Below are 13792 nucleotides of genomic sequence, written 5' to 3'. Positions count from 1 at the left end.
TCGGCGTCGGCGTCGTTGGTTGTGAGCGAAAAATCAGCGTTGTCCGTGACCGACGAATCGGATGCAAGTAAAAAATAATAAAAAAATCTTCAGCTCGAGCGGGAATCGAACCGTGGCAAGCAGGTGTTCTACCACAGAGCCACGCCCGTGCTCGAACACGCGTTGGAAAAAAAAAAAACCTATATGAATGTTAAGTAGTGCGAGGAGTGTCATTAGCACATGTAATATTGCGTGGCAGTCACGTAGAATTTCACCAGGTGTCAAAACATATGAGTTGCGCATCGAGTGGCTGGTTTAAATGCCTACTCATGACAAAGCGCTCAGGAATAATTAATCATCATCATCAGCAACAGCATCAACAAAGTGGGCAGATGCGCAGGTGCGCGTGTTTACGGACACGAAGTGGGTACTTTGCGAATTTGTAAAAAGGAAGAATTATGGCGTAGTGAGCAATTCGCAACTGTACTTGCAGTAGGCATTCTAGGATAGCTTGATAGGGCCTATGTTACACGCACAGGCGTTCATTTCCTTGCAGCACGGCTGAGTTGTCCACCGAGAAGCGAAGCGAGTCTAGTGATTGAGAAGGCTATGCGAACGGGGCCCGATTGCGCTATCGCGTTCTGCTCTTGAAGGCGAAGCTCAGGAGTCCCCCGAATTTTCGGGGGCATCTCTAAAAAAATGTGTATGCCACAAACCAATTGCCTTCAATCGTATCAATTGCCTTCAAGTTAAATAATTAAAAAGTAATTAACGAGTTCTTGTCAATCGATCATTTCAATACAACTTTAGGTGCGACAGAGTATTTCCGCCTAGGTGCGAAGTCGACCGGTGCCTGACTGTCGTAGGATTTTTAGAAAAAAAATTGTATTATCTTAAGAAACAACACCCAGAAAAGGAGGGAAGTAAAAGTACAATTTTTACAGTTTTCATTATGGGCAAATGAACGCACGTCCGCTCCCCTTGGCTTTTTGCCGCCTGGTACCACCCGGTTTTTCCGAAGAGGAGATAGGTACGCACTCCGATGTAGCACTCTTCGATATGGGTACTCCTCTCGAAAAGGTGGCCTCTGCTTTCAGCTCCCGTATGACACTGCGCAGTGCTCCCTTTCAGAAGTAAGCTTCTTCCCTAACCTCCACTCACTATCCGAACCCGGCCAGGTCATACATGCTTCGCACCAACCCTTCGCACGGCGACGGCGGTAGCGGCTGAGCGTCCACGTGCCCTATGTTGTAGGCACTCAGCGGCGAGTGCAAAGGGTGAACGAGCCGATATAGCGGGTCGCTTCGTCTGTACGGTCTTTCAGCACACCTATAGTATTGGATGTCGCATTATGAAGGTTTGAGACGAGTCACAGAGAGGGGCAACATGACGCATTTAATCTCTTCTGCCTTCGCTTTTGTTCAGACTAGCATTGTGATAGTTGGCATTTTCTGTCCCCGATTGATGTCCGATCTTGTTTTCCTGAGCGCACGCGTGGCATCCTGCTACCTAATTCACTCAGTAAGCGAATGTTTTGCGCAATATATATCAATCCCAGGAAACTGCGCGTGGTACTTTGTGTACATGTCTAGTACATTGTTATCGCTATAAATGCTGCACTTCCCGGGTGAAACGGTGACTTTTCTACAGTATGGTAAAACCCGTGTTGATCGACTTTGCTGCGTTCTCAGGACTCTTCAGTAAATGGGTGGCATTAAGATATTTTCCATATATTCACATTTAGGTTTACATGTCAACGCTCTCCTGTTTTTTAAGCATAAGAATCATAAGATTATTTTTATGAACATCGCACTGTCGCCTCAGAACATTCCTTTATTTTTAATTTCCCCTCATTTAAGATATTTAGAGCAAAATGGGTACCACCACAGGCCGCTACTTGTGTTCCTGCCTGCGCTTCCACCCACTTTCTGTGACTTAATGTGTTGTCTATGATGTTGACGATCTTTTCTTACAAAACTTGACGTTCCTTTGCTAGTGTATAATAGAAAGTGAAGTAGAAACCAGAAGTAAATAAAGGGCATGTGGAAGGCGGAAGTGAACGAAGAAAACATGAAGTGGAAACCGGAAATGAGCTAGGGGACACCTTGCGCGGATGCTAGAAAACCAGCGTACCCTTTTACTGACACGGGCACCGCGACGAAAAGAAGGTCAGTAAATTTTCAGTCTAACCTGTAATAAAACACTTTTATCTTAAAAAAATGTCTATAAATAAGAGGATACCAGCGATTATTGGGAGGCCTTATCGCTTCTCGTTAATTTTATTCAACCTCATCAGAAGAACATACGTAACTAGAGCTTCGCATGTAGTGCCCATTTTACGAAGAATTGTAACTAGTTGGGCGAGTCGGTACAATTGCGTATTTATTTAAAGCACGAACACCACAAACCAATTATTAACGAAGGACGGCACAACACTAGTGCTCTACAGTGCAGTGCTCATGCTGTCCTTCAGTATTTTTTTCGCAAAATGGGGAGGCTTACCGAGGACCCTGATTTATTTATTTATTTATTTATTTATTTATTTATTTATTTATTTATTTATTTATTTATTTATTTATTTATTTATTTATTTATTTATTTCTCAAATGCCGCTACGTTTCTTTCCGGTACCCATCTCCTTTGCCGCGCTACAACGAAGCTTAAGAAATAGGACATGATACGTTAGTAAGCATGTCGTATTACGCTCGATACCAACTAGCCCAACATTCATTCATTCATTCATTCATTCATTCATTCATTCATTCATTCATTCATTCATTCATTCATTCATTATTTCCTTAAAGACCCCACTAGGGGCATTACATAAGGGGTGGGTTACAAGATATACAACAAGGTAAACACTTTGTTACATGGTATATAGGGATGTGATAGCTTCCATGAAGGCAGATGGGCTTGAGTCAGCGATTTCCTGCGCAAGGTCGTTCCAGTCCTTGGCTGCTCGAGGAAAAAAAGAAGATGCGAAGGTGACAGTACGAGCATGAGGACGGGCAACATTTAAGGGGTGACCAATGCGATAGGATATGCGTGATAATGGCAAAATATACGGTGCTCGGTTTAGCGCGCTGCGATAGAACTTATGAAATAACGATAAACTAGCGATGAGACGTCGATTGGAAAGTGTTTGTAGGCCAGATTCTGCTTTCAAAGATGTTACGCTGATATCATATGAAAATGTGGAATGGATGAAACGAGTGGCACGATTCTGAAAGGCCTCAAGGGCATTTGTGAGGAAAATCTGGCGAGGATTCCAAATGGCGGATGCGTACTCTAGTTTCGGCCGTATTAGTGTCTTGTATGCTAGGAGTTTGACATGCTGTGGAGTGCTTTGTAAGTGACGTCGTAAAAACCCAAACGTTTTGTTAGCTGATGCGATTACTTTTGTCACATGCGCACACCAGTCAAGGTCATTTGATATCGTCAAACTTATAAGTATTTATATTGGCTTACTGTCTCAAGTTGCTGATTTACTATTTCATACTGGAATTGCAACGGGTTAGAACGGCGAGAAAAGGACACTGTTTTGCATTTACTGGGATTTAAAACCATTAACCAACGTTGACACCAATTTTGAATGTTGTGCAAGTCTTGTTGAAGAGCAAGCTGGTCAGTATTGTTAGCAACTGAACGATAAATAACGCAATCATCGGCAAACATGCGGATTTTGCTAGTAACGTGCATTGGTAGGTCGTTAATATATATTAGAAAAAGTAGGGGGCCTAACACCGAACCCTGAGGGACGCCGGATCCTACTGGACGAGGCTCAGAGTTGTTGTTATTGACGCACACTGACTGCAGGCGGTTAGTAAGGAATTGCTCAATCCATGTTAGAACAGCGGGTTGTAGATTTAGTTGTGAGCTTTAGTAATAAGCGTTGATGAGCAACCTTGTCGAATGCTTTCGCAAAATCAAGGAAAATTGCATCAGTTTGTATGTTAGCGTCTAGATTTAGGTGCAGGTCGTGTAGAAAGCCAGCTAATTGTGTTTCGCAAGATAGTCCCTTGCGGAACCCATGCTGAGAATGGTGAAAGAAATTGTTATCATCAAGGAAGTTAATTATATGAGTGTATATGACATGCTCCATGATCTTACAAGGCACTGATGTGATGGAAATGGGGCGGTAGTTTAGAGGTGAACTCTTGCTGCCAGATTTGTGGACCGGAACGACCTTGGCCATTTTCCACTCTATCGGTAGGCTTCCAGATGACAGTGACTGGGAAAACAACAAGGTTAGATATGCCGCAGAAATGAATTTGGTGTTCTTTAGGAACTTCGACGTGATTTCATCAAAACCGGCCGATGATGACAGTTTAATGTTGGAAATTATGTTTGAAATGCCTTCTATCGAGAAGGTGATAAGAGGCATTGTTGCCTCAAAAGGGGCAAGAAACGTAGGAAATGGTCCGTCAGATTCTTTGGTGAATACAGAAGAAAACGCGGTGTTAAACGTGTTAGCAGTGTCTTTATCCGATAGCATTTCACCCTGTTCGTTGGGCAGAGATATCGTGCGGGTTGGTTGCGGATTGATGATATGCCAAAATTTCTTAGTATTTTCACTGATCATCTTAGCCAGGTCGTAGTGAAAGAAGGTGAACTTGCTTTGACGGATTGCTTTAAGATATGAACGTTCAGCTTCATAGTACTTTTCCCATGCGTGGTACTGGGGGTTTTGTTTAGCCTGACGAAAAAGTCGCTTTTTCTTGTTTTCAAGTTTTTTGAGGCTTTTCGTGAACCATGGTTGGTGACGGTTAGCGTTGATTGATATTGTTGGAATGTATTTGTTGGTTAGATATGCAGTTTTTTCTTTGAAAAGAGACCAGTTTTTATGAATGTCGCGCTGTTGAAACGTTGCTTCGTATTCCTCGTAAAACTGTTCAAATTCATTATTTATCGCTGAGTAATTGCCTTTATCATAGAGACGGATGATTTTCTTTTGTGAATGACGCGCGGGCTGGGTTAGAGCAAATGTGGTATGAATTACTTTGTGGTCACTTATTTCTTGAAGATAAGTGATAGAAGACAACGTTTGTGGGCTTGAAGACAATACTAAATCAAGAATGTTAGCACTATCCTGTGTGACACGTGTTGGCTCGGTTACCAGTTGACTGAGGTTGAAGTTTAAACAGACGTTAACGAATTCTTTAGATTCCAAACTTCCTAAGGCGCGCGTTCGGGTACTTTTTGACTAGTTGGCTTAGGATGTTGTTCAATTTCGTAGGAAAATCTGAAGAACTGTTTGGGGGGCGGTAGCACACAATAACGAGAAGAAGTTGCGGCTTGGAACGACATAGGATCCATAGAATTTCCAGATCTGAACGTAAATCAATCGTACAAAATGAAAGTTCTTTGTTAATGGCAATGAGGACGCCACCACCTCTGCTTCCATGCCGATCTTTGCGGATGAGTTCAAAGTTTGGCAGATCTTCCAGTATTTCTGCGTCGGAAACATCGGCACTCAGCCATGTCTCTGTTAATATGAGCAGGTTGCTCCCAGACGAAGAGACAAGGTTAGATATGGCATCACGTTTTGAAAGAATGCTTCGTATGTTAGTGTAGATAATCGAAAAAGCCGTAAGTGTACAAGCGGCACGTGTAGCATGGCATGGAATTTTAGTACGGCGCGATAGCTATGTTAATTCCTCGACCCTTTGAGATGACTCGTTAAAGACATATCGCTTCGAGTTGATGTGCAAGGTTTTGTAACGAAGCGAATAAGGAACGGATTTGTTTTTTGCAAAAGCAGCGAGATGCTTACGCGCGTTTTGGGTTTGCCGGGAGTAGTCTTCGCTAATGCCAAAAGAAGTACCCTTTAATTTGCGGCTGTTGAATAGTACTGCTTCCTTGGTTTTGAAGAAGCTGAATTTAACAATAATTGGCCGGTTTCGACCTTGGGTGTGTCTATCCAGTCGATGTGCACGGTCAATTAATTGAGGGTCTAATGTTAAGTTAAGGTGTTCAGCACAGTGGCGAATGATTATTTCTTCGGAGCGCGCGAATGATTCTTTTGAGTCTGAATCAGGAATGCCGTGGAACAACAAGTTGTTACGCCTAGAATGGTTCTCTGCTTCATCAAGGCGGTTCTCCAGTTTTACAATTCGACTAGCCGAACCAACTATGTCCGATTGTATCGATTCCAGCTGCCTCCGCATAGGTTCAATACGCTGGCAGCTGGTCTCGACATTAGCCAAACGTGAACCCAGGTCTGAAATGGCAGCGCTGTTAACAATGAGTTGGGTTTTGATGTCCTGCACTTCTGTTAGTAATTTGGACTGTCCAGCAGACAGTTTCTTCAGCTCGGAGAGAACGTTTGCCATTTCCGGCCCGGGGTTAGTCTCTATATCTCCCGCAAGCAATAGTATATTGCGGGCAACAGCGATACATTCGCAACAGATACACATCAAACACTGCGGGCTCGGCAGCTGTACCAACATGTAGTTACTAGTTTTTTGGAGTATAATTGATACGATGGACCAACCTGCATGGCGAAGCGGAGCGGGTTAGTGGATGCTAATGTGGCACAGCCACCAAGCCCATAGGGCGGCGCAGATCCAAGCAGCAGCTTTATAGACATCACTGTGAAGGTTGTCGTTGGCGATGGGGCCAGCCAAGGTGGATTGATGACTAGCTGCTGCGAGTGCGTTTGTGGATGGGCTGACGATATGTTGCCTCCTGGCAACTCCCACTGATACGCCGCACGAGCTCGACCAGCGCAGAGATTTGGTAGATGAGACCGCATTGCGCACGTTGAAACAGCAGCCAAGCCAGGAACGAGCGCTAGCAGAAGGGCAGCTCAAATAGAAGCCTGCATGGCGAAGCGGAGCGGGTTAGTGGATGCTAATGTGGCACAACCACCAAGCCCACCTTTAAAGAGACCATGACACCCAATTTTTGGTCATAATCTGTGTTATGTAGGTTAATCCTTGTGCATTCACAAACACGTTGGCGAGATTCTAGCGCATTTGGTCGAGCACTTAACTTATAATTGAATATTTTTGTAAACACGCGAGCGGCCTGAGAGTAGGGCAACACTGACGCACTCGCGAGTCGTGACGTAACAAGCTGCTTGCTTTGCGAGCGTCTGCATTCCGGCGAACGATCTTGTTCTGCGATCAGCTGCGCGTGCAATCGGGTTATTTCAGCTTTATTCAGCATAGCATTGAAATTGAACGATTTGCAGTGGCTGAAACTTTGTAGAAGACGACGGCTCCGCTACATTGAGCACATGACGTCACACAAGACATGGCAAAATTGCGGTAGCTGGTCGTGGGCGGGGTTCATAGCTGGCGACTTCTAGCGCTCATTTTGCACTGAAATATTATTTTACAGTCTATTCTTCGTATATGTTCACGCACAATAGAAGCTCTACTTCTATTTTTCACTGCAAGCCGCAAATTGTTGGGTGTCTGTGTCAAGGCCCCTTAACTGTGCGGTAGCCTGATCAGGGGGCGAGTACACGGACCTTTCGGGACTTAGACTAAAAAAACTGACTAGCTATAGACGGTTACAACCTAAGAATAAATGTAAGCTCCGCCTACAGCCATCGCTGTCCCACCCAGCCAGAATTTGCATAAATGCCCAAACCAATGGCAATTGACGTGACGGCAAGAAGATCTAGCGTATTTGGCGGCGGTGACTTTCCCATACAGGCACATATTCGTGTCGCTAGTTTTCGGTCGAAAACGAACTTCCTGGCAAATTTCAGCAAAGGTTCCGACTTCACTGCTCAGTCAAACGTAACATTTTATCATTGGACGAGAAACTTTTAATTCGTAGTATGCGTGGCATTGATAATAGCAACGAAAAAATAGTTATGGTTTGAACGGAAACCACCTAGCACCGCTCTCTTGCACAGGTGAATCGCAGGCACGCCGCAGTTCAGGGGGCGGAGCTTGCATATATTCTCAAGTTGTAACCGACTATAGTAATTTTAAGCATGTGGCAGTACAGCGCACGTTGTGGCGGAAGTAAGCGAGCGTACGATTGGCTTCGTTTTTAATGTTCGTAATATGGGAAGACCAGGAAAGGTTATCTCAAAGTGGAACGCTAAGCTAGAAAGAATGTAGCGATGGCGGCTGTCATCTGCGGGTCGCGGTGAACTCAAGACTTGCTAATGAAGTGTCCTAGGAAGCGGAGTTCTTCGTACGCTAATCGGCACGTTTCCGGTGATTGCCTGAGGTACTGTTCCAAGGTGTCGGAGGTGTTCGTCGAAGCTAGGGGCGAAGACAACGGCGTCATACAAGTAGGCAAGCCTTCCCTTTAAAGCCTGCCAGCACTGTATCCATCAAGCGATGAAACATCGCAGGTGCCGAGCAAAGACCGGATGGCATGATCTTGAAGTCGAGCAAGTAGTCTGGTCTTATAAAGGCAGTCTTCTCGGTCGCTAGCAACATCAGTTTGCCAGCAGGCGGTCTTGAGGTCCATCGACGAAAAATATCTTGTGTCGCAGAGTCGATCCAAGGGGTCATCTATCGGAGGGAGAGGATATGCGTCCTTTTTCGTGGTATTGTTCAAGCGACGGCAATCGACAAAGAAATACAGGGTTCCGTCCTTCTTCACCAATACTACTGGCGATGTCCACGGACTCTTTCACGCCTGTATCACAACAGCAAAGGCGCACAACGGCGGAAGAGAAAGAAGGCACGAAAACTTATCTCCGCATGCGCAGGCAATAGACGAACCTACCAATCTGGCACGCATGGGGTCTACATGAAAGATAACTGCTAAGGCACTTTATTTCTTCTTTATGCAAGTTAATCGACGGTTGGCTCACGCATGCATAACCACTATTATCGATATGCCATTCCACAATCATTAGACGCGTTTCTTCATTCCTGTGCCTGTACAAAACTGCGGATTCATCGGATTTCGGCGTGCATTTGCACTCTCGACAATGTAACGATAGATTAGAAGGTGAGCCTTCGGTTAGCAATCTCTTATGTTCCAATAATATCTGGTGTTCTTTCTCTGCCCATCCCTTAAGCACCTAAGATTTATTCACGCATATCTATCCTTGTAAATTTCATTTCCTTTTCACGCCTATGTCGCCACCGTCCGGCTTCATTAACAACTGATTTCATATAAGAAAGCCGAGTGTCGCTAAATATTAGACAATTAAATCAGTCCACCAGAAGGACTGCTTTAATAGTCTCGAAGGAGGGTAACTGAGATGCAATCAGCATACGTAAAATGCTTATAGTAACGTACGAGTAATATGATTGTGAAAAACGTTTTTTTTTTAACTTCACACTTTCATATTGGGTCAGAATGCAGTACACATTTCTACAAGTTCCAGCGGTTTGTATAACATGAAAAGTGGCGGACGTCGAGCTTCAGTAGCCGTAAGAGGACTCGATGTGGCTCAGGGGGCGTAAAGACACGTTCTAAGCGCTCTTGACCATGAATGTTGGAGTCTTCCCTGAGAAGTTCACGGCATGAAATTAAAAGCATACCAAACAAACAATTTTTGCTGTGTCAGCGCATCGTGAGCTTTCAGTCAAAAAGTGGGTTATCTGCTCAATGTTGTTCCAGCTATCGGGAGAGACACATTCAAGAGAAAATTATGTCTAAATCCCATGACAATTGTCTACAGCAGGGGTCGGCAATATTTTGAGGCGGAGGGCCCAGTTGCATGAAGCCGACACGCGGGGTCCGCACGGCACATCTGAGGGAGGAGGGGAGGGGGGGGGGGGGGGAGGGGGGCTTGGCAAATTTTCAGTGGTGATGTAAAAAAAACTAGAATAGCAATCATGCTTATTTTCAGCATGCATGTCACAAGGTTGTATTTTCTAGACGTTGTTTACGAGCGAAAGAAAACAAAAATTTGCAATGCGACTTTTGGTGCTGGACATTCTTAGCAAACTCGCACCCGCCACGGTGGTCTAGTGGTTATGATGCTCGACTGCTGACCCGCAGGTCGCAGGATCGAATCCCGGCCGCGGCGGCCGCATTTTCGATGGAGGTGGAAATGCTTGAGGACCGTGTACTTAGATTTAGGTGCACGTTAAAGAACCCCAGGCGGTCAAAAGTTCCGGAGCCCTCCACTACGCGTCCCTCATAATGATATGATGGTTTTGGGACGTAAAACGCTAACAATTATTATTATCTTATCCAACTCGCAAATATCTACATCAATGTTGCTCACCGACAAACGCAGAAAGTAGGGGATGTGTTCATCGGTTAAGTTGGGGGTGTGGGAGGGGGGATCTGACGTCGTGCCGGGGGCCGCATGCGGGCCGCAGATTGCCGACCCCTGGTCTATAGAGCTTGACCTTGCTGCTTTAGCGGTCAGTTTAGGTGGTATCAAGCTCCACCGCTCTCAAGCATTGTTTGAAAAACCTGACAACAAATTAACAAACCACGTCTGATGGAAAGTGTACTTTATTTAGAAGGCACATCAGTGCAAGGTCCAGGTGGCTTGAAAACCTAGGAGCGAAATCTTCAACTGTCCTTTGTCATTGCTTGCCGGCTTTTTCTAGTATGTCCAAAATCAGGATTGGATGTGGGTTCACATAACAACAGCTTTAACGCAAGAAAGCCTTTAGAAAGGTCAGCATGGTTCTATGCAAAAAAAAAAAGAACAGGATTTGCGCGCGAAATGTTTCTAAGAGCGAATATCAGCCATTTGGACGTACGAACAAACATCTTTATGAATACGGGTCGCCCCCGCCCCCTCCTCTCCGTGTTAACAATAAGCTTTCTAGTAGCCTTCGTGTTCCTAAAAGTGGTTACCAGCATATATTGACGCCGGAAATATTAGCAAAGGCGACTAAGCGAATGGAAAATAACATTTATGCACAAAAGCATTTGCGAATTCGCATCCTATAGTTCACTCTACACCCACGATCATAGGCGTGCGCACAGGGGGGGGGGGGGGGGCAGGGGGGCGGCCGCCCCCCCCCCTAATCACATAAGAGGGGGGCGCAAAATCTGCCCCGTACATTGACCCTTCTAGTCACCTAAGAGGGGGGGGGGCGCAAAATCTGCCCCATACACTGGCTTAGTAGAGTGGGGGGGCGCTGCGTTGAAACTTTGCCCTCCCTAATGGGGAACCCTGCGCACGCCTATGCCCACGATATATAGGCTGAAACTCCAGGTAATGGTTACAGTTTCAGTATATAGTGGTTTCGCTCTGGGCACAGGCTTAATTGGGAATTCTTACCCGCCACGGTGGTCTAGTGGTTATGGTGCTCGACTGCTGACCCAAAGGTCACGGAATCGAATCCCGGCCGCGGTGGCCGCATTTAGATGGAAACGAAATGTTTGAGGCCCATGTACTTAGAGTTAGGTGCACGTTAAACAGCACCAAATGGTCAAATATTCCGGAGCCCTCCACTACGGCGTCCCTCATAACCATATCATGGTTTCAGGACGTAAAACCCCAACAATTATTATTATTATTAATTTTCAATTTTTGGACATCGTGACCAATATTCACAAAAATGTCTTACACAATGGTTCTTAAGAGAAACTTTCAGCCAATCTTGATGCTGGGTACATCATGAGCGAAGATGGTCAGCCAATGGCAAAGATCACTTAGGAAACAACAAATTTGTGAATTCAGCCCCAGGTGAATCTTTTAGTGGATGGTGAGCGCCACTGCGTCGAGAAGGAGGAATTACGGTACCATTTTTTTTTCTGTAGAAAAAAACTTAGTTCTGCAGAAGATGCACGCAAAAATAAATTATATCGTGATTGCAAAATATACTTCCTAGAAATTAAAGTGTTGCCATTGGTCCAGCACCGAAGCGGACAATAAGAAAAGAAGTCGCTTTCTGATAGCCTGTTGATATTGCTCCACGCCAGAAATTAGATCAGGGCAAAAGCAAGAGCTTCGTCATCACTTCGACATTGCTCCCGATTAAAAAAAAAATGTAGCTCCGGAACTTAAACTCGTGTCAAGTGTCAAAATGAACAAACAGAAACCAAACAAGAGTCAGGGATGTTTAGCCAGATGGAATGACACACTTGCGCACAGCTTTTATAGCCATCTGTTTGAAGCTTTGTAGGTCACGGACTACTCATTTAAAGTTCATGTTTACTTCTGTCTCCTCTGTGCAAAACGCGATATCCGACAGCGTCGCTATTGTCGTATAACTACGTTGGGATAGTAACTTTACTCACTCGCGATATGTGCAAGAACTCCTTCATTCAATTAACGAATGACATTATGACAAGTTTCACTTTGTGATTATGATAATATTCGAAAAAAAAAGCAGGGCCCGTACAAACAAGAACGTTCTGAAGAACGAAGCAAAACTATTGTTCAGGGTCCGTATTAACAAAAACACCTTACTCTGAAAAAATGTCCGCAAGAATAACATTTCCGCATATGCTGAAGCTGGACGTATCATTAGCAAAGCCCACCGACCAATGGCAAAGAAGAAAAAATTCCGGCAGATCCCACGTATTGTCGAAAGCGATTTCACGCGAAGCAGTCGGCGAGTATAGCAGCCTGTGCCGGATTTTCCGCTTTGAGTCATGCGTTACGAGGGGGATTGACTTGCTTGGGTAAATTTAGTAGTTGTGCGCGTATCGTGGGCTTGCCAGGTACGTCACTGCCTTGTCGTGTAAAAAGCAGCCCATGCTCCGACATAACGTCGGCACTCACGTTAAAGCGATGTCAGTTTTGAAGTGTACACTACGCTACGATGATGTGCATATGATAAGCAGCGGTCGTCGGCGTATTTGATCTAAGCTTGACTGTAGCTTGCAGGTTCAATGTTTATTACATAGTTATAAAAGCGGTTAGCCAACCCTGAAACCACAAGTGGTGTTGACCCGACATGACGCTTGCATATAGGGTCTTTTTCCTAAGCAGTTTGAAGCACAGGCGTGGCTTTGTAGTAGAATACTTGAATGTGATGCAGGCAGCCCGGGTTCGATTTCCGCTCGAGCCGTGATTTTCTTCTTTGTATCGATCAAAGTTTTTCGCTCATCGACAACGCCGTCGACGCCAGCCCAGGATTTTCTGCAACATGGGCTCCTTAACGCTAACGCGCTGTTTTCCAAAGTCTGTTCTCGCTGTTCCTAACTTGATATAGACTGTCAATCACGGAGACCACCGAAATACGATGCCTAAATGAAAACAAAATAAAGATGTTTATTCTCTCTCTCTCACCTCTGGCGCATACCCATATAACACGGGTCGTGTTATGCAGGTATGTGCCACACGTGACTGGTGGAAAGGGTTTCAGGACGTACGCGACAGGCAAGTCACATTATTCATGTCATGACCTGTTGAATCGTGTTCGTCATGCACTCATGTCCTCCTATATGCCAATTTTGGTATGCACCAAGCTAAGGAGACGACCACGAGAGCGTCCAGGCGTAGGCGGCTAGATAGATAGATAGATAGATAGATAGATAGATAGATAGATAGATAGATAGATAGATAGATAGATAGATAGATATTTTCAACGTGCCTTTGGTTCGTTAGGAATGCTTCGCATTTAAAACACTTAGGGAAAGAGCAGTTTAGTGAATTCGTCACCAAAACATCTTCCAGCAAAATCCTAATGCTGGACGTATTCTTAACGAAGGGTGCACTGCTCAATGTCACTTATCACTTACTAAAGGCAAGCTTCGTGAATTTGGCCCCAGATATTTTCTTGTGAATCAAACAATGTCATTACAGAGGTCTCGTTCAATTAAGAGAAGTTTCAAAAGCTTCCCACAGTTCTACAAATTGTGTCAGTTTTCCGTTACGGTTTCTGATAGCGAGAAACAAGGAAGGTGACTCGCCCACGCGCAAGCGAATATTTCATCCCGCATACAACGCGCAAGATGTGCACAACTA

This window comes from Rhipicephalus sanguineus, chromosome 1, assembly GCF_013339695.2.
Source record: "Rhipicephalus sanguineus isolate Rsan-2018 chromosome 1, BIME_Rsan_1.4, whole genome shotgun sequence".
NCBI lineage: Eukaryota > Metazoa > Arthropoda > Arachnida > Ixodida > Ixodidae > Rhipicephalus > Rhipicephalus sanguineus.
The sequence above is the reverse complement of the archived record's forward strand: the minus strand, read 5'-3'. Positions refer to the sequence as shown.